The following is a 13,278-nucleotide window of genomic DNA, read 5'->3' on the forward strand; positions in this document are numbered from 1 at the left end:
TTTCCCAATATCAGGATCTTTCCAGTGAGTCTTATCTTCTTATTATGTGATCAAAGTATTTAAACTCTGAAGTTGTAGGATTACAGAAATCTTTTTTGTTTTGTCATTCTGCTTCTAACACTGGGCATATCCCCTGATGACTGTTTATTGTAGTAGCAGTTGAGTTTTGCTTTGCTGATCTCATGATGATCAGTGGTCACTGACATATAGTCTATATTTGATTGTGCTACCTGGTACTAGCTTTTGCTTTCATCGCCTCAAGATCACCTTCTGCTATCTCAGTTCTTGCCTACTAAGATCAGAAGCTACAATTTCTTTTTTGATAGAAGCAATTTGAGAGTTTTTAAGGCATACATAACGCCTCTTGCTCAGGTAGAGTGCCTTAAGTTAAGATTGTCTTTTCTTTCTGGCCCTTCTCTTAGGATCGAGATCTTAGTCATCTCTCTCTTACAAATTACTACTTAATTTAGGATTAGTTTTTTTCCATAATAAATAAACGACTACAGCCAAAAGCAGAGTATTTTTCACTTTTTTGTTCAAATTTTTTTTCTACAAAAATGATCATTTTATTTGATCGTACTTTATATATATATATATATATATATATATATATATATATATATATATATATATGTATTGCCTCAGAAAGGGGGAAGGGGAGGGAAAAAGGTTTAGAATTTTGAACTCGAACTTAAAAAAATGTTAAAAATTGCATTTAAATTATTGGAGAAAAATAAAATATTAATAAAAATAATAGGATTCCTAGATTTAGAGCTGTGATTTATTTCCTCAATTTTTATAGGCAGATCTGGGGTACACAGACAGTACACTAAATGAGTATACTAAGGAGTTTTGAAAGAAGGTATTTTGGCTATAAATAATATGAAGTAAATTCACAAAGATGTGAGAGTTCATTTCATTTGAGGGAATAGTATAGAGGAGAATTGTTTAGTTTGGCTGAAATATCAATAGTATAGATGGCACTAATATGAGTTGAAGAAGAAAAAAATAGTTTCTATATTATAGAAAAATCTCAGGTGTCCACCAGAGGAAATCAACTTTACCTATTAGGCAGTTGGAAGTCATTGAAGAAATTTGAGCTTTTTGAACCCAGCAATAGATAGTACTGGAAATCATATATTGGATTTGGAGTTCAGATCATCGTTTGGCCATTGCTACCTTGGGTGAGTCACTTTTCTTCTGTAGGTCTCAGTTTTCTCATTTGTACAATGGAGGAATAGTGAACTAGATGGCTTCTGAGGTCATTTTTAGATTTAGATTTTAGATTCTAAGATCTGTGAACCTCTTAGGATGAATTGGAAGAGGAAGACATGTTTAAGTGAGGTGCTGTAGTAGTCTTCCTGGATCCTACAAAGGATGAATACTAGGATAGGAATGACAGTGAGAAGGATGGAAATACAGATTTATGTTTGGAAGGATTAGTAAATGTCTAGATATGAGAAGGAGGATATACTGGATACATTTATCATTTGTATACATTCTAGACAAATATATATGGCATGAATAGCTTGTATATATGCTGTCTTTTCTTTGGATTGTATACTAAATCTGAGTCCATTTCCATTAGGTCAGGGGCTTTTTAGACCTTAGTATACTTCTGTATACTAAGTTACATCATCAAAATTTGGAGAAGAACTTAGTTGTTCTCTTGTGCCATCAATATTTAGTTGAAGTCATCCTATCATATTTCAAGTTTTTCCTCTCAGGCTTTCTTGGACTTCTGACAAATTGCATTCTTTTGTATTTTTAAGTGTAATTAGAGATTGTATAGTTAAATATCACATTGAGGTGCATTTTATTAGAATGAGGTGCTAGTGATATGGGAACTGAGAAGTCTCTAAAAGCATCAGAAGTATACTTTACTTATTTTTCATTTTCTAACAAGCAAATGACCAAAAAATTAATATCAATAGAAATCTAGGTATTAAATATCTCTCATTGCTTTATATGCTTTCCATTTTCCAACAAACAGCAGAACAAAAAATTCTATCAAAAGAAATCTAGGCTTCAAAATATCTCTCAATGTCTGTGGCCAATCCTTAGTTTATGTTTAAAACGATACACAAATATACCCCCCCCCCCCATAGCTCAAGAGTTTATTCATCAGTGTTTATGTCTTTTCAGGAAAATGTGGTTGGGTGTTAACTTTGAAACCACATTAGTGTCTGGAATTCCATTATATATCACATTATTTTTTCTCATGTTTATAAGGGTGATGGACCAGCAAAACATGTGAAGTACTATATTGTAAATATAGTTTCCTCCTACTATTTGGGGAGGACTAGAGGGTTACCCCATAGAAAGAGATCCCAAGCTATTGTTTCCTTCTGCTAAAACATGAACATAAACAGTAACTTCACCTTTTGATTTGCTTACAGGGTAGAATGAAAAGTTTTTCTTTTATTCCTGGAAGTTAAAGAAAAGGAAGGTCATTTTAGTGCTTTCCTGATAAAGGTAAGATTATACCTATTCTTAAAGAGTTAAGAAGGTTTGTTTTATGTGCCAGTTTTTGTTTTTTTACTGGCAGTGCTTTGTGATATGTCAAAGTGAACTTGGTGATAACTTATTTTATACAATGAATGGCATGTGAATTGTTCCTTTAGTTATCAGTAGGTCCACATGAGATAAGAAAATGGAAGTAAATCAACAAGACAAAGTGGTTGTCAATTTGTTACATAATTGGAAAGTAAGCCTTGCCTTTCATTTGACATATTGGCTTTCACAGCCAACCTATTCAGCAAACATTTATGTACTTTAACACCTTTTGCCAAATATAACTTTATTGCTGACATCAAGATAACATTGTCCAGGTAAATACAATCTCAATTTTTTTTAAAGACTTATAAATTTAATCCATTAATCTCATTACCTATATAACCTTGGGAAAAATTACTTAAACTCTCATTTTCCACATCTCTGCAATGTTTCATTGGAATAGCACATAGGACCATTGAGCCATAGTGGAAAGAAATCTAGATGGAGGTCATTAAGTCCAGTTCCCTAATTTTAGATGTAGAAATTGAGAGAACTACAGAGACTTGTCCAGGATCACATATATGGACAGTGGCAGAGCCAGGGTTCAAATATAGGTTCTTTGACTCTAAATTCAGAATACTTTCCATGGTCCACATTGCCTCCCATGAATCTTTATGGTAACTGATGGAGTTTTATTGCCTTATTTTTTTTTACTTTTGGTTAATGATATGGGAACTAAAGAGGTGGTTAGCAGGGAGTTACATGACAAAATCCTTGATAATTTAATGTTATTCCCCAACCATTTCTTTTCTTATACATATGATACCTGTTTAGCACTTAATTGAATACTTCTTGTGCTTCTATGGGACATCTCTTAAGTGTGGTACCATCTTGCTTATTGACTATCAGAAGTGATCCAAAATATTTAAATCCCTCTAGATTCAGGACAGATAAAATGGTCAAATGAGATTAAAAAATAGGGTTCCTGAAGCAAAAATCAATTAAATGTAAACCATTTGTATTTGAACCATATTCATGAACAGATGCATTTTCCTCCACATGAAATCTCCCATTGTAGGAATCTAGAAAGTTCTACTTGGTGCCTTTTGGGATTCATTCTTCTTTCAGGATCAAAATTTTTATTCATTTTGTTTTTTATTGCTCATTGAGGCATTGCCACTTATTTTTAAAGCAAATCCTTTATTTTCCTTTGAGTATTTTTTTGGACTTGTTGCCTCTTCTGTATTATAGTGATTGCTATTACATTCTTTCAATGATCTATTACACTAATGTTTCTTATTGCTCATTTAGAGTCATCTTCCTTTTTAATATTTAATATTCAATAATGCTTTTAAAATATTTTATCTACTAAGTCTTCAGAACTTGATTTTCTTCCCCTATAATAATATTCACATGGACTTCTTTCTTCCTTCTTCCTTTAAGTAACCATAGGACATATTTTCTTTTGACTATGTTGGACAGTGGATAGAATGCCAGACTTTAGAGTTCAGAAGACTTCTTCTAGTGAGTTCAAATCTACCCTAGACATTTACTACTTGTGTGACCCTGGGTAAGCCATTCACTCTTGCTTGCCTCATCTATAAAATGAGATAGAGAAGGAAATGGCAAAAACCATTCCAGCGTCTTTGCCAAGAAAACACCAAAAGGAGTCAAATGACTGAAAAGCAACTAAACAACATATTATTTTCACTATTTTTCCCTTTTGTCTTGACACTATGTTTATTTCCTTTGGTGAAATAAAAGTCACAGTTCAGACTTTCATCTGGCAGAGTTCCTAGTAGTATGGCAGTGTTAACTCTGCTCCATTTAAGAGCCATGGGAAAACATAAAATGAGAGGCAAAAAAAGAAAGAAAACCAGACATGCAGGGATAGTTTTTTGGGGTGGGGGGACAGATAAGGCTGCCAATAGTCAATGGACTACGGACACTTCAACTGCTATGCTTCCATTGTTGATATAAAAGACTGTTTAGTACCCGGGCAGAACACATCCATTTGCTTTGTGTACATTTAGTTTCAACTAGCAAGCAATTAAAAAGGCATTTTCATTACTACATAGTAACCTGCTAGTCCTACTAATCCTTCAGTATTGGACAGGACCACACTGACCAAAGCATTGGCAGCATGAGTTGCATAATTATGTTTATAAGGAAGGGTTTGCTGTAGAAGGCATCTTTCTCACTTGTCTTTACCAGAATCATTCCATTCCATGGCCTGATGGATGGGAGACAAGATTACAGGAGATTGGCTAAACTGCTTCAGGAGTCTTGAGGCCTTAAATTGGTTTTACTTCCTCTTGTATCAGTGAGATGTCACAGCACATCCAATGCTGGGCAAGAAGAAGCATGTCTATCCTGATTGGACACCTCCATATCCTCTGAATGGAGGAGTGGAAGCTCCCTACCATCTGCAGCATGCATTTCTGGAAACAGGCTCAACATACAACCACAGGAATTGGCAGTGGTCACTGGATTTCAGGAATGGGCTGCCATTCACTACTTTCCCCATTATACTTGAATAAACTGTGGGTCAACTGGAAAGAAAAAATAAATAAAGTGTTTGGGAAACATCACAAAGTGGGCATTGAGACACAAAGTAGTAGTAACAGAGGAATTAAATTCTCTAGATATGTTCTTGATCTGTCTCTAAATGTTCTCTCTATCTCTTGTCTCACTTATTTCTCTCTCTCTCTCTCTCTCTCTCTCTCTCTCTCTCTCTCTCTCTCTCTCTCTCTCTCTCTCTCTCTCTCTCCCTTTTCTCCCCCTTACCCCAATCCCTAATAAGGAAAATTTCATTGTTCAAAAGGGCAATAGGGCAAAATGTACCTAACAAGGAGAAGGGAAGGGGAAGGAAGTCTTTGTCATTAAGGACTTATTAAGGGTGTAGGTACTATCTTATGTGCTTTACAAATCTTAGCTCATTTGATCCTGAGAGAAAGGAGGAACAGACTGACTTGTGAGGAAGTGAATGCATCTTCAATCATAGAGTTTGCAGTAATGAAAAAGAGGGAAGTCAGACAGGGTCTCACATGTACTCTAGATCTTGGGTGAGCAAAGTAAGGATTTAGAGAAATGATTGGTATGATAAAACGCACTAAATTCTAAATACCTCTCAGGTACTGAGAGGAATGAAATTCTGAAGACCTATAAAGGAAAGAATTTTGATCACAAGAACAACCTAAAGGAGAAATGTGGATACCCATGAAATCCAACTTATATTTTAAAAGTTTAGAGCAAGAAAAGTGACAGGAAAAGTTTAGATCAAGAAAAGTGACAAGAATTTTAAAGCTCAAACTGAGCCAAGGTTGACAAAGAAATCCGAAATTTTTCACTTTTAAAATCTTTGTTGGGGAAGGGAAAGTAGAGGATCAAAGGTAGCATGGGATCATTGCTTAATATAAATAACTAAACAGCAGTAGGCAATGCCACTCAGTTATTACTTTGTTTGGTTTTTCTTCTTCCAAGAAAAAAAAACAACAGCACTCTTTGGTCTTGGAAGGACAACAGACATATTTTTAATAGGGAGTGAGGAGGATACTCTAACAGTTACCTTGTTCAAGTTATCTATACCTTTGGGTACCAAAAGAGCCATTGCTTATGACTGCTGTCACAGTAATAATGGAGAATGGCAAAAATCTGACAATATAAAAGATGGACATGTTGTACCTATTTTCAAAACAAAAAGATAATAGATACTATAAAGTATAGGCAAATGAAATTGACTTTTATTCCTGAACATTTGAAAAAATGTAGCAGTGATAAAGGGGTTTTAACTTTATCAAAACAAATCCATGTCAGAAACAAAATTAGTGCAGCTAGGATAAGAAAGGAAGCTGTTAATTGTGGAAAAGAAATTTACATCAAATGTTTCTGAGAAGGAGTTGATATTTTGGCTATATAGGGGAATTAATATCTATATCTATCTGTTTGTCTGCCTATCACTAAGGTCTATCTCAGGATATAAACAAACAAAATCAAAAAGAAAAATTATAGTACAAGTAAGCATATGAAAGTTTGCATCAAAACACTAATAAGAGAAACATGCATAAAACAATTCTGAGGTTTTGACTCAGGCTTATTAAATTGGAAATGATAACAAAAGATGAGAATAATCAACCATGAAAGAGTTCTAAAGAGATATGCAGACTATTATACATCTTATACAGTTGTGAACTGGTCTGACCACAATGAAAAATGATTTGAAATGTTATCAGAAATAAAGGACTTATATTTTACTAAAGCATGCTCTTTTTTTTCTTTTAAGAAAACCTTCTCTCTCATCTTTAAAAAGGGTTACCTGACTAAAACTGTAGATAAATTCTCTGATCCCTTTTTTATATATTTGATGCTGCATTGTATGCATTTCAAAGAACCTGCTTTAAAAGCATCAATCTGATCTGATGAACTTTTGTAGAAAAGAAAAGCCAGATAAGTATTCCTTAACTTGTAAAAGAAAAGATAGAACAATCTATTGTTTGATTTTTAATCCTCTTTGCCTAAGAGACTCAAATGTAGCACATCAAGGGAAAATGTACCTAGGGAGAAAAGGCTGATGTAGTAGTCATTTAGTGAATTGTTCACTGGTACCTTTAAAAATCTGAGTGTAAAGGAAGCTTTTGAAGAAATTGTTTATCATAGGGTCTCACATAAGTTGCATCATTGTATAAATAAACTTGCCTGATGGAAAAAAATAAACATTATATCTGGTAACAGGATTATCACTGAATATACACTTGCAGTTGAAAGCTTTAAGGTTACATTAAAGTTGAAAGTTGTTTGGAAAATCTCATCTCTTCCAGCTGTGAGATATCAAATAGACACTCCAGGATATAGTAACTTCACAATTTTCACTTTAAGGATAATCCTACAAAAACATGAACTACTTTACTTTTCTTTCTTCAATTGTTTTTCTGTTCTCTGATTATTTATGATACTTTTTGGAATGTATTTGCACAAAAATAGATATTGTGGCATAGTGAAGCAAACTGAAGAATCACTGGACTTGGGTTTTTTGAATGCATTCTCTTTCACCAGTTCCTTGGAAGACCTTAAATAAGTCACTCTGGTCCTCAGTTTTCTAAGCTGTAGCATAATGAAGGAAAGGGATCATAAATAGATATTGCCTTACCTCAGTGATTCCACAAGGAATCCTGTTACTAAGGGCTTCTATTCTCTTTAGCAGTGCAGATCATACCCAGGAAGAGTTTTGCTTTCTTGTCCACATTCTCCATAGGTCGGTCCTCTTGAAAACTTTTGTGATTGGGCTAGATGTTTTTCCTGGAGACTTTAATGTATTTCTTCTGCATATTGTACCAACAACCTAAAATGTTCTTCCCTGTTTAAAACTATTTATATAAATGCAAGCAGAGGATGAAGAATAGTATGAGCCCTCATTTTATGCGATACATTTAGTTTGAAAATCTGATTGATGAGATGGCCTGGTGTTTTAGGAGGCAATTTTGAAGGTTAGGCATGGCAAACCCTTGGCAATTTGACACCATATTTTTCCTATTTTTCTTCTTGAGGTGGAGGATATCATTCTAAATCTATTATGATCAACCTAACAAGCATTTTCTTTTTCTTTCTTTTGTAATTTTTTATGTTCATTTCAAACTTTAATTACAAAACAAGAAGCAAAATTTTCAAACACATAGCAGAAGCTTAGAGAAGATTCATTATAATACAATTCAATATAATACAATAAATTTGCAATTCAAGAAAACCTATATAATAAATACCATACATAGTTTTCAAAGCTATCTAGTTTTTCTGTTTCCTTCTAGGTTTTCTCTTGTTCTCTGCTTTGTACTTTATTTTTTATTCTCCCATCTTAAAGAAGGCTATAATTAAATTTATAATAAATGTGTGTGTGTGTATTTACATACACACATATAGTGTTGCATGTAGGAAAGACCATACTATGCATAATTCAACTTGTCAACTAAAGAGATATGCAGATTATTATACATCTTATACAGTTGTGAACTGGTCTGACTACAATGGAAAATGATTTGAAATGTTATCAGAAATAAAAGAATTGTATTTTACTATAGCATGCTCTTTTTTCTTTTAAGAAAACTTTCTCTTTCATGTTTAAAAAGGGTGACCTGACTAAAATTGTTTTCCTAAGTAAATCAGTTCATTGTTTCCAAATGACAACAATATTCCAATATAATCATATCCTTTTTTGAGAGATTGTCTACAAAAGTTTTTCATAGATTTCTGCATTCCTTTCTATTCTTGGCTACAAAGGATTTTATTTATACAAGAAATTTTTAATTTACATTAACTGAAACTATCCATTTCATAGTTCAACATGCGCTCACCTTATAATATAGTTTAGGGTCTGATACTTTAAATCCCTTTCTCCTAGTTTCTTTTAATTCCTGACCTTTGATGCTTCCAAGTTATTATTTTGTTCTTCTTGTTATTATTTTTTTAATTCAAGAAAATAGGTTTTTTAGTAATTTATTTGGGATGTCATTGGATCAATAAATTAGTTAAATTGTCATTTTTTCTTATATTGACTTTATCCATGATCAATAAATTTTATTCCATTTACTTAAATCTGACTTTATTTGTATTAAAATGTTTTATGCTTATGTACAGATAAATCATGTGTCTCTTTTGACTAGTTTACTAAATTATTTTATACAGTCTAGTTATACCAATGTTTCCCTCTATTTCTCTTTTAATTGAAATCAGTTTGTGCTTTAACTTTATCTGAGGTCACATCTGCTTTTAAAATATTTTTTTTTTTACAAAAACTTTTCTACTCTAGTTCATTATTTTACCTGTGTGTGTCTCTTGTTTTTGTTTCCAGAAACCAGTATATTATTGAATTCAGATGTTTAATCTGCTATCCATTTTATTTTAATCCAATTTTAAAAATTTAAATTCATCCCACTCAGTAATATAATTCTTGTATACAAGTCACAAAAGTGAACTATGTGTTGGGATATACAATGAACTTGAGATTCCATTCATAGGCATCTTTCTTTATTGATGCATGTCAGCATTTCCTCTTCAACTTACAGTTTTGGAAAGTTGTATAGAACATTGAGAGGTTAAGTGATTTATCCATAGGCATCTAGCCAGCATATGGACTCAAGTCTTCCCTAATCACTTTGCCATACTCTTATGCCAGAAACATAGACAAATTGAAGAACAATTCTTTTCTTCAAGAAACCTTATCCTATCAAGAACAAATTTCTTATATAAAATGCTATAACTTGCTATATAACATATGAGATATATAAAATAAAATGAGGAAACAAAAAAAAAGGATGGAAAACTAGTAGACTTAAAAAAAATTCCTTTAGCAAGTAGTAGAGGCTAGGGAGACTAAGAGATACAGGCAAAGAAAGAGTACATTGCAGAAATCTTTTTTAAAAAAAGACAGGTAAGAGGGGAATGCCAGGTTTGGAGAGCAGTGAATAGTCTAGATAAACTGAAATGTAGACTGTGAAAGGAACTGATATGCAATAAGCTAGAATGGATGACCAGTAATGAAAAGTTTAAATGAAAAGTTAAAAGAATTTATATTTTATCTGATGGGCAACAAAGGGGACCATTAAAGTTTCTTTAGCAGGACATGTCATTGTCAAAGCTATGATTTAGGAAGATGATATTGACAGTTGTGTGGAAGGTGGAAGTTGCAGTAGTCCAAGTGAGCTGGGATAGCCATCTTAACCACCATTTGGATATGGAGGCAAGGAAGACGGAAGTCAAGGATGATGCTGAGGAATGATTCAGTGGACTTAATAGTAGTTTGCTTAATAGAAATAGGGAAGTTTGGAGGAGAATTGGATTTGGAGCAGAAGATAATAAGCTTGCTTTGAGTAAGATGGGGTTTAGAAGTAGATGGTACTTTTTTTTGGTTAATCTTATTATTTATTTTTATAAAAGAAAGATTTTATTTATTTTGAATTTTACAATTTTTCTCCTAATCTTGCTTCCCTCCCCACACCCCCCACAGAAGGCAGTCTGTTAGTCTTTACATTGTTTCCATGTTATACATTGATCTAAGTTGAATGTGATAAGAGAGAAATCATACTTAAAGAAGAAAAATAAAGTATAAGAGATAGCAAAATTAGATAATAAGATAAAAGTTTTTTTTAAGAAAATTAAATTTAATAGTCTTTGGTCTTTGTTCAAACTCCAAAATTCTATCTCTGAATCCAGATGGTATTCTCCATCACATATACCCCAGAATTGTGCCTGATTATTGCACTGATGGAATGAGCAAGTCCATCAAGGTTGATCATTGCCCCCATGTTGCTGTTAGTGTGTACAGTGTTTTTCTGGTTCTGCTCAACTCACTCAGCATCAGTTCATGCAAATCCCTCCAGGTTTCCATGAATTTCCCTCCCTCCTGGTTTCTAACAGAACAATAGTGTTCCATGACATACATATACCACAGTTTGTTAAGTAATTCCCCAACTGAAGGATTCACTTAATTTCCAGTTCTTTGCCACCACAAACAGGGCTGCTATGAATATTTTTTTATACAATTGATGTTTTTACCCTTTTTCGTCATCTCTTCAGGATATAGATCCAGTAGTGGTATTGCTGGATCAAAGGGTATGCACATTTTTGATGTCCTTTGGGCATAATTCCAAATTGCTCTCCAGAAAGGTTGGATGAGTTCACAGCTCCACCAACAATGCATTAGTGACTCAGATTTCCTACAGCCTTTCCAACATTGATCATTATCCTTTCTGGTCATATTGGCCTGTCTGAGAGATGTGAGGTGGTATCAGAGATGTTTTAATTTGCATTTCTCTTAGATGGTACTTTCAGTTAGAGATGCCAAACTGACATTTGGCGAGAGACTAGAGCTTAAGTTAGAGATTAGCAATAAATTTGTAGATATGGTTGTCATCTTCATTGAAATGAAAATTGAACTATTGGGATATGCCCAGTTCCCTGAAAGAGGGTTTAGAGACAGGACAGTGCCATGATTGACTGGCCTAACTACAGTTAGATCTATACCTGTAATAACTATACTATAGCATACTATACTATACTATACTATACTATACTATACTATACTATACTATACTATACTATACTATACTATACTATTATACTATACCATAACTAACTAAAGTTAGTAAGGAGAATTAGTTGATGTCTATGAAATTAGGAGAGAAGAGAGCAGAAATAGAGGAACCTCAGAGGCTGTCATAGCAAGAATCCAATCTTACCCCTTACCCGACAAATGTTAAATTAAACTGTCCTTTTAGACAAATAGTTAGAAGGAAGATAACAGTTATTTATTAAGTACCGATAATGAATCAAGTACTGTTTTACAAGTATTTTCTTATTTCTTATAATAATCCTCACTCGTAAGTACTTTTATTCTCCCCATTTTACAAGAAGAAGAGACTGGTGATGTTTGTACTTCATTTTTGAAGAACAGGACAATGGCTCCAGTTCTATGCTCTAACCACTACACCCACAAGCTATCCATATTCTATATAAAAAGGAAAATTTGGGAAGCCATGACAAGCACATGAATTGGATGGATTTGAGTGTGTGTGGGGGTGCTGTGCTGTCACATTCTCCTCCAGAATCATCTGGAGATAACCCTTTATTCAAGGCAATCAGGGTTATGTGACTTGCCCAAGTTTACATAGCTAGTAAAGTGGCAAATGTCTGAGGCTGGATCTGAACTCCCATCCTCCTGACTCCAAGGCCAGTGCTCTATCCACTGCACCACCTAGCTGCGGAGGCAGAAAAAGTTCCTTCAGTCTGTTCCTCAAACGGTATGATCTTGAGTCCATCTGGTCATCTTTCTGGTCATTTTCTTCTGAACAATTTCCAGTTTAGAAATGTCTTTCTTAAAATGTCACCCAGAAATGAATAGCCTAATCCACCTGTTCAGACCAGGTCGCCATGAAGCAGGACTATTACTCGTATAGTTTTAGAAGGACTAAGTCTAGCACCTACTCTGATTCCGGCTCTGTTAAACACTTTACAAGCATTAAAACCCTTTGAAGTGACTGTTATTCTAATTTTTACAGCTGAGGAAACTGAGATTAAGGTTGAATGATTTGCTTAGAGCTGCATAGCTAGCATGTGCCTGATGCTCTGTCCACTTTGCCACCTAGCTGCCTCTAGGTAAGACATGATCATGATTATTTTCTTACAATAGCATGAGATTTCATTACTTAATTGACTTCCCTATAACACTCTTCATTCATATTGAGTCTGTAGTCCCCTTAAAGAAACATTTTTTCCAGATAAATTTCTCTTTAGTTATAACCCTTTTCCTACTTTTTATTTGTGAATTTATTTATTTGTGAATTTAACACGAGTCAACAAATATTTATTAAACACCTATTATTTGCCAGGCTCCTTAAGAACTTGGAAAGTGGTTTGATTTTATTTATGAACAGAAGAGAAATGCTCAATCTCTTCTGCTCGCCCCCTTCCATCTGTTAGCAAAGGATTTCAAATGGATGCCTATGTGATAATATCAATTTTCCAGTCAACTAGAAACATGAAATTCAGTCCCCATACAAACCTTAGGTATCTTAGTAAGATTTATTGAAAGGGGGGTGGGTGGAATCTAGAGCCAAGGGCCAGGACCACCAGATGCTGAGATTCTTTCAGATGTTCCTAGGAAGTTTATGTTTGTCTGTGGATTGAGTTTCATGCCATTTATGTGTTCGGGCAATATTAGCATTTTCCCACTAGTTGTTGAATTAAAAATAACATAAATATTGCTTGCCGAATTTGCCTTTTTATATAGAATAT

The 13,278-nt window shown here is 33.9% G+C and overlaps 1 protein-coding gene across 2 annotated transcripts in view; it reads left to right on the forward strand.

The window, feature by feature from the left end:
- BMPR1B (bone morphogenetic protein receptor type 1B) overlaps window positions 1-13,278 on the forward strand; it is a 465,626-nt gene that overhangs the window by 128,724 nt on the left and 323,624 nt on the right. For both annotated transcript variants that reach the window (XM_074228071.1, XM_074228070.1), the window contains exon 2: window positions 2,400-2,475. The gene's annotated coding sequence lies outside the window, so the exon portion shown is untranslated. The remainder of the gene's footprint in view (window positions 1-2,399; window positions 2,476-13,278) is intronic.

This window comes from Macrotis lagotis, chromosome 3 (assembly GCF_037893015.1).
Source record: "Macrotis lagotis isolate mMagLag1 chromosome 3, bilby.v1.9.chrom.fasta, whole genome shotgun sequence".
Lineage (NCBI taxonomy): Eukaryota > Metazoa > Chordata > Mammalia > Peramelemorphia > Peramelidae > Macrotis > Macrotis lagotis.